Below are 14,189 nucleotides of genomic sequence, written 5' to 3'. Positions count from 1 at the left end.
AGATGACACTTTTCATCTTGCCCTGAAGAGTCACAGTTTTTCTACTGTTGACGAAACACGTGTCGGCTGGCGCCCTTTGTCTTGATGAACTCATCTTTGAATTAAAACAACACCTTCTTCATATTTTGTTGAACTTTGTTGTTCTTTCTGTGATCATATTACCTAACTTTTACGTGTGCACAGGATTTGTTTATAACACGGGTTTTGACTATTTACCCTGAAATCTAAAAAAGTATTTTTGAAAGGATAGACATGGGCAATGAAACTTATAGAATCTGTTTACAACAAATAAAGGAGGGGATCAGCCTTCATTTTATGGAATAAATGACTGAATGGACCGATGGCTAAACATCGAAACAGCCACCAAAGAGGAAATATTGGTGAAAATATATTTAGAACAGTTTTTGAGCTCGCTTCATACCCAAGTACAAAGATGGATTAAGCAACATAGCAATTTGACTCTTGAAATAGCTGTAGAAATTGCAGCAGTCTACATTAGGGCTCAAGAAAACCGAGCTGGGAAGGAAGAGGTGGAGGTCAAGTGAAAAGTAGCCTACCCAGAAAGACTAACGCAGGATAGGGAAAATACCTGGACAAGGGCTAAAAAGCATAATACATATAGAGGCCTATCAATTTTCCAGTGATGGCTAATACAGAGATATGAGAAGCAGCTCAAAGAGAGGACCCCATTCTTCAGGCAGCATGGGCTAAGGCAAATGAAGGAGATGATTTAGAGGAGATAGGTCCCCAATTCTTTAAGAAACATAGACAGTTATATAGAAAAGAGGAGAAAGCACATCCTATCCAGATTCTGGTCCTGGGACCCTTTAGAGATAATAGCTAGGATGTACTTAGCCCACAGTCAAAGAGAAAATGGAAAAGGCCATACTAGAGCAATATTTTTGGCCAAGGACATTGCTCATATAAGAAATATTGTAGAGTATGAGGTTTGCCCAAAAATAGCAGATATCAACCCCTAAAGCTCCCTTACATCCTCTACCGATTATCAGCGAGCCTTTGTCCCTAGTTGGAATAGATTTATTAGGACCCCTCTTACCTTCAAATGGGGATATAGGTTTGTAATGGTAGTGGTAGATTATTTCACATGATACCCAGAGGCAGTTCTGTTGAGACAACCTAATACGTTATAGACAGCTGATGCTATGATCAAATTCTTCTCTCGGTGGGTTTCCCGAGGGAAATATTGAGTGATTAAGGTAGTCCCTTCACCTCCAACTTTTTGGCCCAAATCTTCACCCACTTGAGTATTAAACAGATTTGATCAGAGGCCTATTTCCCACAAACAGATGGACTAGTTGAAAGATGTAATTCTTCCCTTAAGCTTACGCTTAAAATGTTGTTGGGTTTAGAAGCTAAACGATGGGACTAGATGCTTTCTCTGGTGTTATTTGCTATCAGGTGTAAATAACAGAGCAGTACAGGCCATTCCCTGTTTGAGTTGTTACTTGAGAGAAAACCTAGAAATTAGTTGGATATGTCTAAAGAAGCATGGGAAAGTGAATCAAATGAAGCCAAACCAATTTTGGAGTATGTAGGGCAATTGAAAACCTGCTTTGGAAAAATAAGAGAAATTGTTTGAAAAAACGTAGAGAGACATCAACAAATACTCCAAGACCAGTTTGGCAAAAAACACAAAAATTAAGAATATTCTAGCCAAGTGACTATGTTTTAATCTTGCTCCCTACATCTGAGAACAAATAACAGAAACATTTTAAGGTAATGGAAAAAGTAACCCTGGTAACTTATAAAATCGAGGTTAATAAGACATGTAATGAGACACAAGTATATCATGCAAATCTCCTCTATTCTGTCCATGCCTCCACAATGCCACCCATCGCTTTTTTGCTGGAAAAATGCATCTTCTCAGTGGTCGACATTAGCCAATGACTACCGCCACCCCCCTGCATGCATGGCCATCTCAAATGGCCAGCAAGCTGATCCGCAATGAGAAAGATGGCACTTAGGAGGTTATGGTGAAAAGATTCATGAGTGGGAGATACCTGCTCCTCATCAGGAGTGTGCTCTCCCTCAGATGATTAAAAGAAGACTGGAGATACTAACTTATGGAAGTAGTGTGTTGGAGATCATACAGAGAGACCTGTGATGTGAGGGCTGTGTGAAGGTGAGTGCTGAGTAGGCTCATATAGCACCCGTGGCTGCTTGCTTACGGCTGGAGACTAGCAATCCTCAGAAGGGATTTAGGAGGAGCAGCCCTGCTACCTATCCCTGAAGGGGCCGTCTAGAAGGATTTATGTGCTGGGGCAACAATGCCATCCTCTTCCTCCAGGTCCTCCTCCTCCTAGACTAGCTCATGCTCCTCCTCTTCCTCCTCCTCCTCCACCTATTCTCGTGAGCAGTGCTGGCCATAGATATTGTTCCTTGGCGAAAGATCGGATTCTCCCTTCAGATTGCCTCCACTTGTAGATGGTTCAGCATCATCGTCCAGCTTAATTTCCTTGGTACCTGAAAGGAAATTTCAACAGATGAAGAACATCACATCCAGTTTATTGTTACATTCCTAACACACTACTTTCATAATCTTTATTCTACAAATAAAGAATAAGTTAGTACCATGTGAGACTAAGACAACATATGCTATTATGGGTTGATCCGTGGATGAGTTGATCATATTATAGATAAACAATGTTAACTCACCAGCTCCAGCAACAGAGATGACAATTTTGGAGCTCCCCCATGAGGTCATCTGCTGAACTGGGTCCTGGTCGATGGTCTTCCTAAAGTATTTCCAGATCCAGCAGCTACAGCGATAAGATAAGATGTAGGTTTGGTTTATATTGTCAGTCTATTGAAGTCGTCATGAGCCCAAATGCAGATAAATTAGAGAGACAAACTTGAGCGGATTAGATGTAGAAGTTAAGATCATAGGTTCCCAGGCTTACCTGATGGATGGATGGCAGAGGGCCTTATTGCTGCTGCCAGAATGTCCGCTGGTATCGGAGTTGATGATTTTTTAAGGTTGGCTTCAGGGGCTACTGTTTGACAGAAGCTGATAGGAGAGAGAGAGAGAGAGAGAGAGACGTACATCGGTCAAAAGCATAATATTCTAATCTATACTAAGCAGTTTGCCTGTAGCTCTTTGATGACAGTTCATAGGTCACTGTGGTATGTGATCTTGGTAAGTTCGAGGCTGTGCAGTGTTTTTGCCATCACGCAAACCTGTGAGGCAAGTTGAAATGCTCTACTGCATTGCATAAAATCTCAGTAAATCTGGGCTCTAGTATGCTAACACTTCCATAGCACTCCAGTAACCCCCACCATTCTAGCCTACACTGGCAAAGACAGCTTGTATCATGTCATGAATTTATTGACCAAACATTAGCCTAGTTAAAATCTCAGTCACACTAACAGCCCACCCAACACATTTTGTACATCCCCATAATCACTCCAGTAACCTTAACAACACAGCTGACCTATCCTGATCTAATGACTTGAACCTCCACTACAATAAGATCATCCTAACCACCACATGTTCTGCCACTCCAACAACACTAAAATAATTTTCATCAACATGGAGTCTACACCTTAATAACAAACACCATTGCACGCTGCATCAGCAATGCACCAAACAACATAGCTTATATCACCTTGATACAACGTGCAACCTTCCATCAGCACTGAAGCACCATGTCATCCTCATAACAACAACTTCCAACAGAGTTCTATCATTTGATCAATATTAACAGCATCCATAAATTCTACACCTGCCGCAACCCTACTCTATGGTGCCAACAAGCCAACATACCTATCCTATGTAAGATCCTTCACCTTTTGAAAACAGCACCACCCCCACAAAACCCCTTCAACAACATAGATCCTCCATCACAACAACATCTGATCCAACAAATCGCCCAGTACGGCTGAAAGCCCTGATTACTCGTGGTATTGGCCCTACACAGTGACAAATTACAACCAATCAATGTTTCCTATTGCAGTAAGACCAATCTCCTCAACTATGAACCTCCGCCATGAATAGGACATCATTCACCTAATCTTGGATTATAGCGGTACGTCGCCATAACCCAAGAAAGCCCTTTCAGATTGACTAAGCACTTGCACTTTCCATAACATCGTTGTGACAAACTAATATTTTTATTATTCTTTTTACACTTATTTTATTCTATGGGTGTATTCTATGGAATGAACTTGCAGAAATTCGTATCCACACTTTTTGGACAAATGTTTTTAACGATAACTGTTTTTTAATGCTTTCTAGTATATATAATGTCTAAAACGCTGTGTCATCACATTTTTACTGAAATTTTTAATTCAAAGATCTATTACCATCGAATACATGTAGTTTTTATTTTTTATCCTCTTGCACATCTGTCGAACAATGCTTTTATGATACGTTATCGAAATAAAGCTATTGATTGATTGATTGACATCATTCATACATACAGCACAGCCCTGCCACACTCTGTTAGCACCACTAATGTTTTGTTGATTTGCAGTACATAAACTACACAACACAAGTACAATAAGAAAATCCATCACAGGTCATCCAAGGTTTGCATTTATGCACCTTTTACATAAAGCAACACACTGCACAAGCTTCTCGTCGGGTGCACTTGGGAATATCATATGCTGCATTATCTTCTACCAAATCAATAGTGCATGACAATATACCTGTGTTCACGAGTCTGCCAATCATGAAGATGAGAAGGCATGAGACACCCTCCTTTATCTCAGATGTGTTTGCATCCAGAGCCTGAAAAGGTCCAATGCCTACCTGATCTTTCGATACTGGACAAGAAAGTTCTGGGACATGGCTAGGTCATTGAGGCTTTGAGACAGGCTTACACTTGTTCTATCTATGTAGTTCTCACTGTGATTGTTTACTGTCATAAAATGTGCCAATATATTGTTCTCAAATATTGCGCCTACATATTTTTACCCCATGCTGTGTGTCTAAAACTGCATTGATATGCATTATGATGTAACTAGCTACTCAACCACCCAGAAAGTACTGTGGGGCTGCATCAGGACTGGACAAGGAAACCAAAGCAGCCCTGGCAAATTCAGACCAGTCCATTTACGGTGCACAGCGAGTGCAGCGAGCAATCCTAACTAATACAAGGGGGATTTTTTTGGGGGGGGGGGGGGGGGGGGGGTAGTTCTCCCCCCACAAAAATTTGGGAAACAATGGCAAAAATTATGCATTTTACAACACATTTTTAATTATATATTCAATTGGATTAGCTTTTAAAACATAGTAAATGATGGCCTCACAGTGCAACAGGACACCCAGCAACACTTATGTAGTTAGGTAATTTTTCACGAGTGTGGGTTATAGGCCTTATTAGAAAGTCTGCATATATACGTCAAAGTGAAGTTAAGACTCCCTTTTTAAAGAGTAACGCTATTATTGTGCAAAAAAGGACACTGTAGGCATGTTGCAAAGCAATTTCTGAATTGATGTATTAACAAGGAAGACAGTTTGTTCATCTTGTCATCCTCTAATCACACTATAACTTGTATTGCTGTGATTTACAATGCATATATTCCTTAAATACCAAATGGTTAGGTGATAAACACAGGAAAGACTGAAAAGGAAATTTAGTCCTTCATGCTGACCATTTATTACCTCCAGAGCCTCTGAGGTCTGATCTGTGAGAATTTAAATCGTAGCCAATTAAATGTGAAAAGAACGGCGGACAAGGCTTCAGCACATGAAGCGAATCACACGAACAGCATGTGATGCACGTGCTCTGGTCATCTGCAGATTGCCGGGTGCTTGGTTCGCACGCGCCCTCACGGAGCAACGTACGAGAGTAGATAAGCAGTCTCTTCCGCTAGAACCTCCAGTCAAGTGCAAAAATGTATCATTCACACACTGGGCTCAGATGGCGGTGAAGTCGCCAGCAGCAAGAACTGTGCAAAATATAAAACATATGTAGATATGCAGACAGTAGCGGTCTGTGGAGGGAGTTCGGTGGGGCAGTGAGGCGGGGCGGGGGAGTGGCAGGGTGGGGAAATGTAAACACCGGAATATGGATGAACGGAGGTAAGTACACATTTAAATAAATAAAATGAATTCCTTGGCGCGCGCTGCATCGCAAAATGCAATGCAGCCCGCGCAACAAAATTTGTTTTATTTATTTAAATGTGTACTTACCTCCGTTCATCCATATTCCAGTGTTTACATTTCCCCACCCTGCCCCTCCCCCGCCCCGCCTCACTGCCCCACCGAACTTCCTCCACGTACCGCTACTGTATGCAGATGTGTGTGAATGAATAGACACAAACACAAGACGCACAAAAACACACATAACAACACACTCATTATGCGTGTTTGTATGTTTAGATATATTTACACCCTAAGGGTGGAGGAAGGAAGCCACTGCTCACTGAGCTCCCTTCTTTTTTTTTTTATATGCATACTATCACTCCCCGTGTGCTGAGAGCAGGGCGCAGCTCCCTCCCCGCCACTGCACCATGGCGGCCCGAGGAGAGCAGTGAACTGAGGCTCAGGCAGACCGTAAAAAAGTTGATAGTGACTGTGACACCTTTGTCCACGGCTGCTATGCTGAAACATTAAGCGCAGCGCCCGAGGGCAGGATGGGGATGAGGGGCTATGAGCCACAGCGCCATTATTAATTCCGTGCGCCCGTGTTGTGTGAATGTAAATGCGGGCGCCATGTTAAAGATAAAGCACACAGGATATAAACACAAGAAGCGCCCGCCATTGCCGCGAGTGGCTCAGGCAGACACAGTGAAAGAGCTGATAGTGACTGTGACACCTTTGCCCACGGGTGCTGTGCTGAAACATTAGACGCAGCGCCCGAGCGCCGTGTGAAAGATAAAGCACACACAAAATAAACACAAGAAGCACCCGCCATTGCCGCGAGTGGTGTTTGAGGGGCTGGACAGTGAAGAAATAAAAGTAATGCATGTTGAAGGATCGCACTGACGAGGGACGGCAAAAGTAAGAATTTAAAAAAAAGAGTTCTTAAACATAAGAGCTGAAGAAGGGAAGTCCACGAAAGCGGACGAAAACTGTACTTAGGCGGTGCTGCTTCCGAAATAAACGGAAGTGACACATCGGTTCTACAGCCAATAAAACGCCCGCTAAGAAAAGCAATGCCAGAGTTTACTAATGGCAAGCGACAGGAGAAATTACCCAGTTTCACCCCTGATACAGATTACTTGATGTCTCGGAGAGACAGCGCATGCGCGCTGCCTTGGCGAGACCTAAAAATAATTTACTTCTACCCGATCACACCATTTTTAGCAACATTAGGATAATGAAAGACTGGGGAAAAACATAACTTTCTAATCTGTACGATGCAGTTATCATGCAGCTCTTTGATGGCAATTCAAAGCTCAATGTGCTATATTATGGATGCATCTTATGACCTGCAAGTAGAAAAAGTATTTATGTGCAAAAAAGAGTAACCCACTGAGCTATCCACATAAATACAGTTCTGTGATCTGCATGGAACACATATTTTGCAGGAGGCATATTAACCCTCTGCTTAATGAGCAGTGAAAACTGCCTCTAGACAAAACACTGATTTCTCTCCAGCAGGAACATTAATCACCAGCGTTATCTCGACATTTGTATTGTTGCCTGAAAAAATGCTGGATGTACAAGGAACTCTGCAGCAAGTGCTTTTAAACCCATGTGATTTCCTTTGTACTTGATGTTCAGAAGGTCAGATGGTTGGGCAAAATTTATTTACACATTTATGCTAGAGGCAGTGTAGCCGATTTGTATAAATGCCCTGTGTCCTGCACGGATGAGCGTTTTTCTCCTCCTTCATTCCCCGTGCCTAAACAGTGCTAGATGTAAAATCAGTTTATAGTCCCACTCCTACTGCAATCTTCTCTTTTTCTCACTGAATCAGCGCCTAAACACCCCTGGGTATCAGATGCGCTTTACAAATTCCATTTTCATTTCATGACTTATGCTTCCTGCATCCACCTCAAAAAAGATATAGATGTCGGTATATTTCTGCGCTATTCTTTATTCACAATATGCTCTCATTCATACTTGTGGAGTCCTTTTTGTTTGTACACAATTTCTAAAAATATCCTTTGGGCCAAAGCAACCACTGTACCCAATTTCTAAAAATATCCTTTGGACCAAAGCAACCACTTCCCAAATAAAGTGGCCCTATTACAGTCTGACTAATTTTGTTGGCCAAACATTGAGTAATCTCTTAAAAATATCCTTTAGCCTCCATTACATCACTTGTGAAGAAGCTGCCTTGCTGAGAAGAGTTGTTATTGCCTCTTTAAAATATGGCAGTACTGCCAAGAAGAACAAATGATGGACAGAATGGAACGATGGATTAAACCCAGATCTTTGTGACTGGGGATGAATGTTTGCATTGTTCAGCATTCCGTCCATCCTTTGTTCTTTTTGCTCTTGTCGCCCTAAGTGGCCAAAGATATGCCCAGACGTGGGTCCCTTGCTCGCTGCACCACTGGATTGAAACTAGTCTGGCTGATGACAGGTGATACACTGAAATCAGCCCCAGGATACTTGTTTCTGGTCCAGGGAAGATCTAGCCTGGCAGTTCAGGCTGGACTGTTCCAATGAGAAGCAGGGTCAAGAATGATTTGCATATGGCTGGGTCCAAACTGGGGTGGCAGAGTGAGCAAAAGAACGATGGATTAAACCCAGATCTCTTGACTGGGGGTGAGTGGTTGAAAAGTTTGAGCTCTCCGTCCATCATCTTGTTGCGTTTGCAGTACTGCCAAGACATCCTGGTACTGCCAGTGAGGGTACAGTAGACATACTGAGCAACGTGTATTTTCTTTTGGGGTGATATGATGAGTTTAGAATATACATTTTAATTCAGCAGCCTCTCAGCAGCCTTATATTCACTCAACCCTAGTATAATGTCATAGATAAGATACCCCTACAATTAAATACTTTCTATTTCCAAGGAGGGAGGTGGGAGGCTCCCTTGAGTTCTGCACTCACTGTGCAGAAAAGGGGGCTGCAATTAGACCCTGCCAAGCCTGCAGGGCGCCCCCTGAGGGGTCTATGACTGTCGATTGCTGCATATGTGACATAGGAGGACATCAGACTTGTTATGGACTATTGGACCCTCTTCATAACCTAAATTGGAAGAGTAATGCAAGCAGGAACTTGGAGAGATACTTTAGCATAGAGCTGGACCCTCGATACATCTTTACTCTGGACCTCCAAATATATTCCTATTATGAATATTTTCCTTGCTTTTTTGTCTTACAAATAGCTGTACTCTGGATCTTTCCCTTCTTACGTCAACCCTAAACAATCATCGGTTGCAAATACTGCCGTTAACTCCAACTATGTCACTTTTGATCACACACCACCTGAAGACTGCAGAGGCTTTAGCTTAGTATTATGCTCAACAAAATAGTCATTACTGAAGAACTACTCCAGTACCAACTACACCCCTTCATCCTTTGAACTTCACTCCTCCTCAATTAATGTCCCCTTTTAACTGAACATGCTGGCAATCTACCCTATCCTAAGCCATCAGGACTATCTATCTTTGAGGACTTCACCACTGACACTAACGCCTGCCTATCCCTTCACCCTTTCATCTAACTTCGGGGAGAGGGTACGGGGGGGGGGGGGTAACTTAAACTTCAGCTTTTGACTACCGAACACTATGAGCAGTTTATATCTGATAATTCACTACACAACACACATTCATATTCTAACATAAATAAGGTTAGCCATTAGACTTCATAGTAATCTCAAACAAGCGAATTTTCTCTCCCGCACTATTGTTTGTCCCCCTTCTGTCCGCAAATGAATATACTTTATAGTCAATATTCTAACCCTTCCACCATCTCAAAAAGAAAACACAGTCCTGACTCTTTCCTTGCTTTCCTGCACAAAATCTGTAACAACCTCTCAGAAATTCAGCACAGCCCATTTTTTGACAAGTTCAACAATACTTGTCATTGTATTTTTTGCACACGCTGATCCTGCCTCTGTGTCCTCAACCTTGGATCACACAGGACATTTGTGCACTGAGAACTATAAGGAGGCCACTCCTTTGCAAGTGTGGAAAAGAAAACTCTGGGAAATATTGAAATCAATCAAACACATTTGCTGTAACTTTTAACAATGCAAAGTGCACCTACTTTAAAAATATCTGCTTCTCCCATAAAGTCTGCCACTCACACTCACCAATATAATCTCCCCTCCACTCCCACTACATTCACTCATCATTCATCCTGCACTCATAGATACGGAATTTGCGCTAACTTATTTCCAAAATCACCACTATATGGGACACCCTCCCTACTTTGCTTACCGCCCTTCCGGGATGTCTTTCACTCCCCCCCCAACCAAACTCATACCTTGATCTCTTAACCCTGCCCAACCTCCCTTTTTATTCATTCACCCTGGAGTGGATGATACTGGTGGTCTCAGCACATTGAGGTTGTGTCTCCAGTGTCACATGGCCTTCTGTGTGTTTACTGACCTGTGGGCTCACCTGTATCTGTGTCCTCTTCTGTACCATCTACTGCGGGCCTTGGTACTAGTTATTCCAGGTGTGCACACACAGTTCAGTGGTGATTTGACCCTGCCTAGTTGCCTCACAAGGCAGCCATGGGCTTGAATGCTGTGATCATGTATGCTACTGCCTTTAGCTGGAGAGCTACTTGGAGGGGCCGTTGAATAAGGCCCAGTGATACTGTGTGGAAGATCTCCACCATCATGCTTGGTGCTGTTCAACACACAGTTTATGTCAACGGGCAGGAGTGACTCACTCCTGGTCCCTGGGTTTGGTGATTCTTCTGCAGGAGACATTGGTGGAACACCATCTCTTTTTTTTGAGGACCGCTCTTATCAGAGGATTCAAAACTGTCCAGATGGAAGTATCAGGCTTCTTTCAATGCAGCCTGATACTTCAAAATATACCCGGACATCCTCCTCCCAGGTGTCTGGGACATTTGCTGTCAGAAATGTGAGATGAGGGTAGTGATGGTTATGTTGAAATGGGCACAACTTTTATTAACTTTAAACCCAAGCATTGAAGGTTATGCTTTTTATTATTTTAATATTTTATTGCAGTGGCCATAGTTTGAGAATATGTTCGTTGAATATATGTAAATTTGTTTAACAATTGAGCAAGGAACAGTAAAAACTCTGAATAGAAAGTTCCTGTGCTTTAAGTTCCTTGAGCGACAACTCTGATTGGGTTACTGACATCCTCCATCCTTGTGGAATCGGGGGGCATTTAAACATATTTTTGGGATTCATACTGCCCAGAATGTTCCAAAGCATGCATGAAAGAAGGACCATTCAATAGCCATCAGCTTGTTCTAGTTAAGCTCTGGGAATATGGCTGGTCTCCAGTTGTGGCTCACACGACTCGCCGGTGGGGGGATTAGTGGGGGGGGGGAGGGGGGGTCGCTTTTGGGGGTTTAATTTAAAAATAAAAAAGTTACCTCACCGGGTCCCGCGCCACCTCTGCTGCTGGCTGGGTCCCACGTTTTCCTGCTGCTTCAGGAGAACAGGAGGTAGGCATACCCCCTCACCCCAGCCAATGACAACGCTGCAATGGCAGCATTTTGATTGGTGTGGACTGCGTCCAGCGGGCGTCTGTAGGGAGGCCATTTTTTCTATGTAGGCTGCATGCAGCCTACATAGAAAAAAAATGTAGAGTGTGCATGACTGGTTTGGTCGACCCCAAAGGGTCCACCAAACAGTCAGGGCCCACAACAGTGGGCAAGCCACTCCTCCCCAATCCGCCCACCCACCCGCTCCCAACCAGGCATACCATTCTGCTTTCTCGCAGCGCGAGAAGCAGAAACATAAAATGGTATTTAAAATACCATTTTATGTTTCTCGCACTGCTATGAAGTAGTGGGCCACGCTCCTACGCCCTATTGGAGGAGCCGCCTCTGCCGGCCTCACTCGGCTACTCGAAGGCTGTGAGTTAGATATTCATCTGGTATCTTATGATTGCATATGCCTCCAGCAAACATAATTTGAATCAGAAGTCAAGAGAGTCCAAAATAGGTCATCCAAAGGGTGGGCTAGTTATTTTTAGAAACATTAAACACATTTAAAACAAGCCATTTGCGCACAGCCAACACAATCATGCAAAAAGTTTGACTTGAAAACTAGCACTCAACAAGCGAAAAACATCAATACTAATAATCCACACTTACATTACCCTGCACCAATAATAAAAAGAAAAGCCATAATGGAAATAAAATCTACCACAGTGCATATAAAATACAATTTCCTAAATAATAACTGAGTAGTCACAGGTGACCTCAACCTAAACCTTGCTGAAGCCGTGGTCAAAGATGAGACATCTACAACACTGTGTGAGCTGTTTATGATGAGCTGTTTGTGACCCTAAAATAATGTTGTCAACCTCAAAAAAGACAGACTTAGAGTGGATCTTATTAAAGCTATCCACTCAACATCCTTGAGAACTATCATCATCATCATAAAATCTTTATTCAGTTGTAAGAAACATCCATCAAAGAGCATAATAACACTGCACATACAATCATACAAACATAGAACGTGTGCAGCAGATACCAATGGTTAAAATCAATTATCAAATAGCAATAAAAACATATTAACCCCCCCCCCCCCCCTTTAGCAACAATACATTAGTCAATCGGGTCTAGAAAGCCTAGATCTCAGCACAAACCGTAAAAACACAGGAAACCGCATATAAAACATGTTTGTTCAGAAGCAGCTGCAAATACATAAGTGCAGGACGTTCTTGCGTAAAGGGGCTTCAACAGCAGAATAATAAACTGCCTTCTGGGCACACTAAAATATTTACAGAACATTACAAAATATAAACTGTACTGCAGAGGTCTGTTGTTGCAGCTGCAGGGCAAAATGGTGGCAAAATGAAACCAGCCGCTGTGTGATGCCAAAACATGGTGAAACAAGTTAAACCTAAACCTAGCCAAAACTAATCTGTCCCTCACATTCGATACCTGGGCTAGGTAAGGCTCCAGGCCCTGAACTGTTTTCAAAAGCATATGTCCCTGCACAATGGGTTTCATTGTCTGCTTGTTCCCTGGTTAATTATACACCCTCTAAAAACAAGTCCTTTACCCATTTCAATTCCAAAAGAGACAGTGAGTGGGGATTAAAAAACATTCACTCGGCCGAGGTTAGCAAAGGTTTCCTTCACATAAGCAATCCAGGGAATTCTATTCGCTTGATCAATGGCACAGACAGTCTGAAAGAATCTGTCTATTCAGCTTAAGTCCCTCCCTGGTCCAGATCTTAATCCAACACGTCAAAGGTCTGAGACGACTATGTCAGCTAAATATCTTGTTCCAAGTTCCTCGTGGGCAGAGAAGGCCGGGGTGCTTTTAGGGACCTGCACAAGTCACCTTAAAAATTGGTTTTCGGTGGTCTGATTTTTGACAGTTTTCACACACTCCCATACCTCACTGCCATACAGTACCAGTACCAGTAAAATACGTAGCGACCAGTACCCCAACCTGTTCGTGAAGCTGACCACTGCCCACATGGCCTTAACAAGCTCGCACCTCCTCCCGTCAATCAGGGGCTTCCAGTTTTTGTTCACAGCTAGTCGACCAAGGGCCAACTACCATGACAAATGATTTTGTAAAATTTACTGCCAGATCCAAACTATCCAAAAACGCAACAACCTTGTCCAATAGTAGGTTCAGCCCCACTGCGGTTCAGGCCATAAGAACTGCATCGTCGGCATATAATAATACCATTATCGAGCTCCTTTCCACCCTTGAACCATCTGCGTGGACATAGAGAAGGGCTTGTTCAAAACTATTGATGTAGCGGGTGAACAGAAAAGGTATTAGGATGCATCCCTGGTGAACACCTCTACCTGTAGAAAAAGCCCAGGTGCGGTCTTCACCTTGAGAAAATCACACCGATGCTGAGGTGCCAGGTCTGATAAAAGGCTACAATATTTGGATCCACCCCGATTGCAAGAAGCAGACCCCACAGCTTTGTGCGATTATCCCTATCAAAGACAAATGTAAGGTCCATGAATGCCAAATGGAGAGATTCCAACTGGGGGAATGTGTACTTGTTGATAATTAAGTATAAATTCAAACACCGAACTGGTGTCGACCTACCGCTGAGGACCATGATGGTAACGCACCTACCCGAGCAGCAGCATTCAAGACCAGAGTCAAAACTGGGCCCCAGATCTCAATAT

At 42.9% G+C, this 14,189-nt stretch overlaps 1 long non-coding RNA gene across 2 annotated transcripts in view; it reads right to left on the bottom strand.

The window, feature by feature from the left end:
• Positions 1 to 1,659: 1,659 nt before the first annotated feature.
• Positions 1,660 to 14,189, bottom strand: part of LOC146776300 (uncharacterized) — a 122,514-nt gene continuing 109,984 nt past the window's right edge. For both annotated transcript variants that reach the window (XR_014972412.1, XR_014972413.1), the window contains exons 2-4: positions 2,922 to 3,028; positions 2,677 to 2,780; positions 1,660 to 2,484 (exon numbers count right to left, since the gene is read on the bottom strand). This is a non-coding gene — a long non-coding RNA (uncharacterized LOC146776300). The remainder of the gene's footprint in view (positions 2,485 to 2,676; positions 2,781 to 2,921; positions 3,029 to 14,189) is intronic.

The sequence above is a fragment of the Triturus cristatus genome, chromosome 12 (assembly GCF_964204655.1).
Source record: "Triturus cristatus chromosome 12, aTriCri1.1, whole genome shotgun sequence".
Classification (NCBI taxonomy): domain Eukaryota; kingdom Metazoa; phylum Chordata; class Amphibia; order Caudata; family Salamandridae; genus Triturus; species Triturus cristatus.
This window is presented reverse-complemented; position numbering and strand designations above follow the sequence as displayed.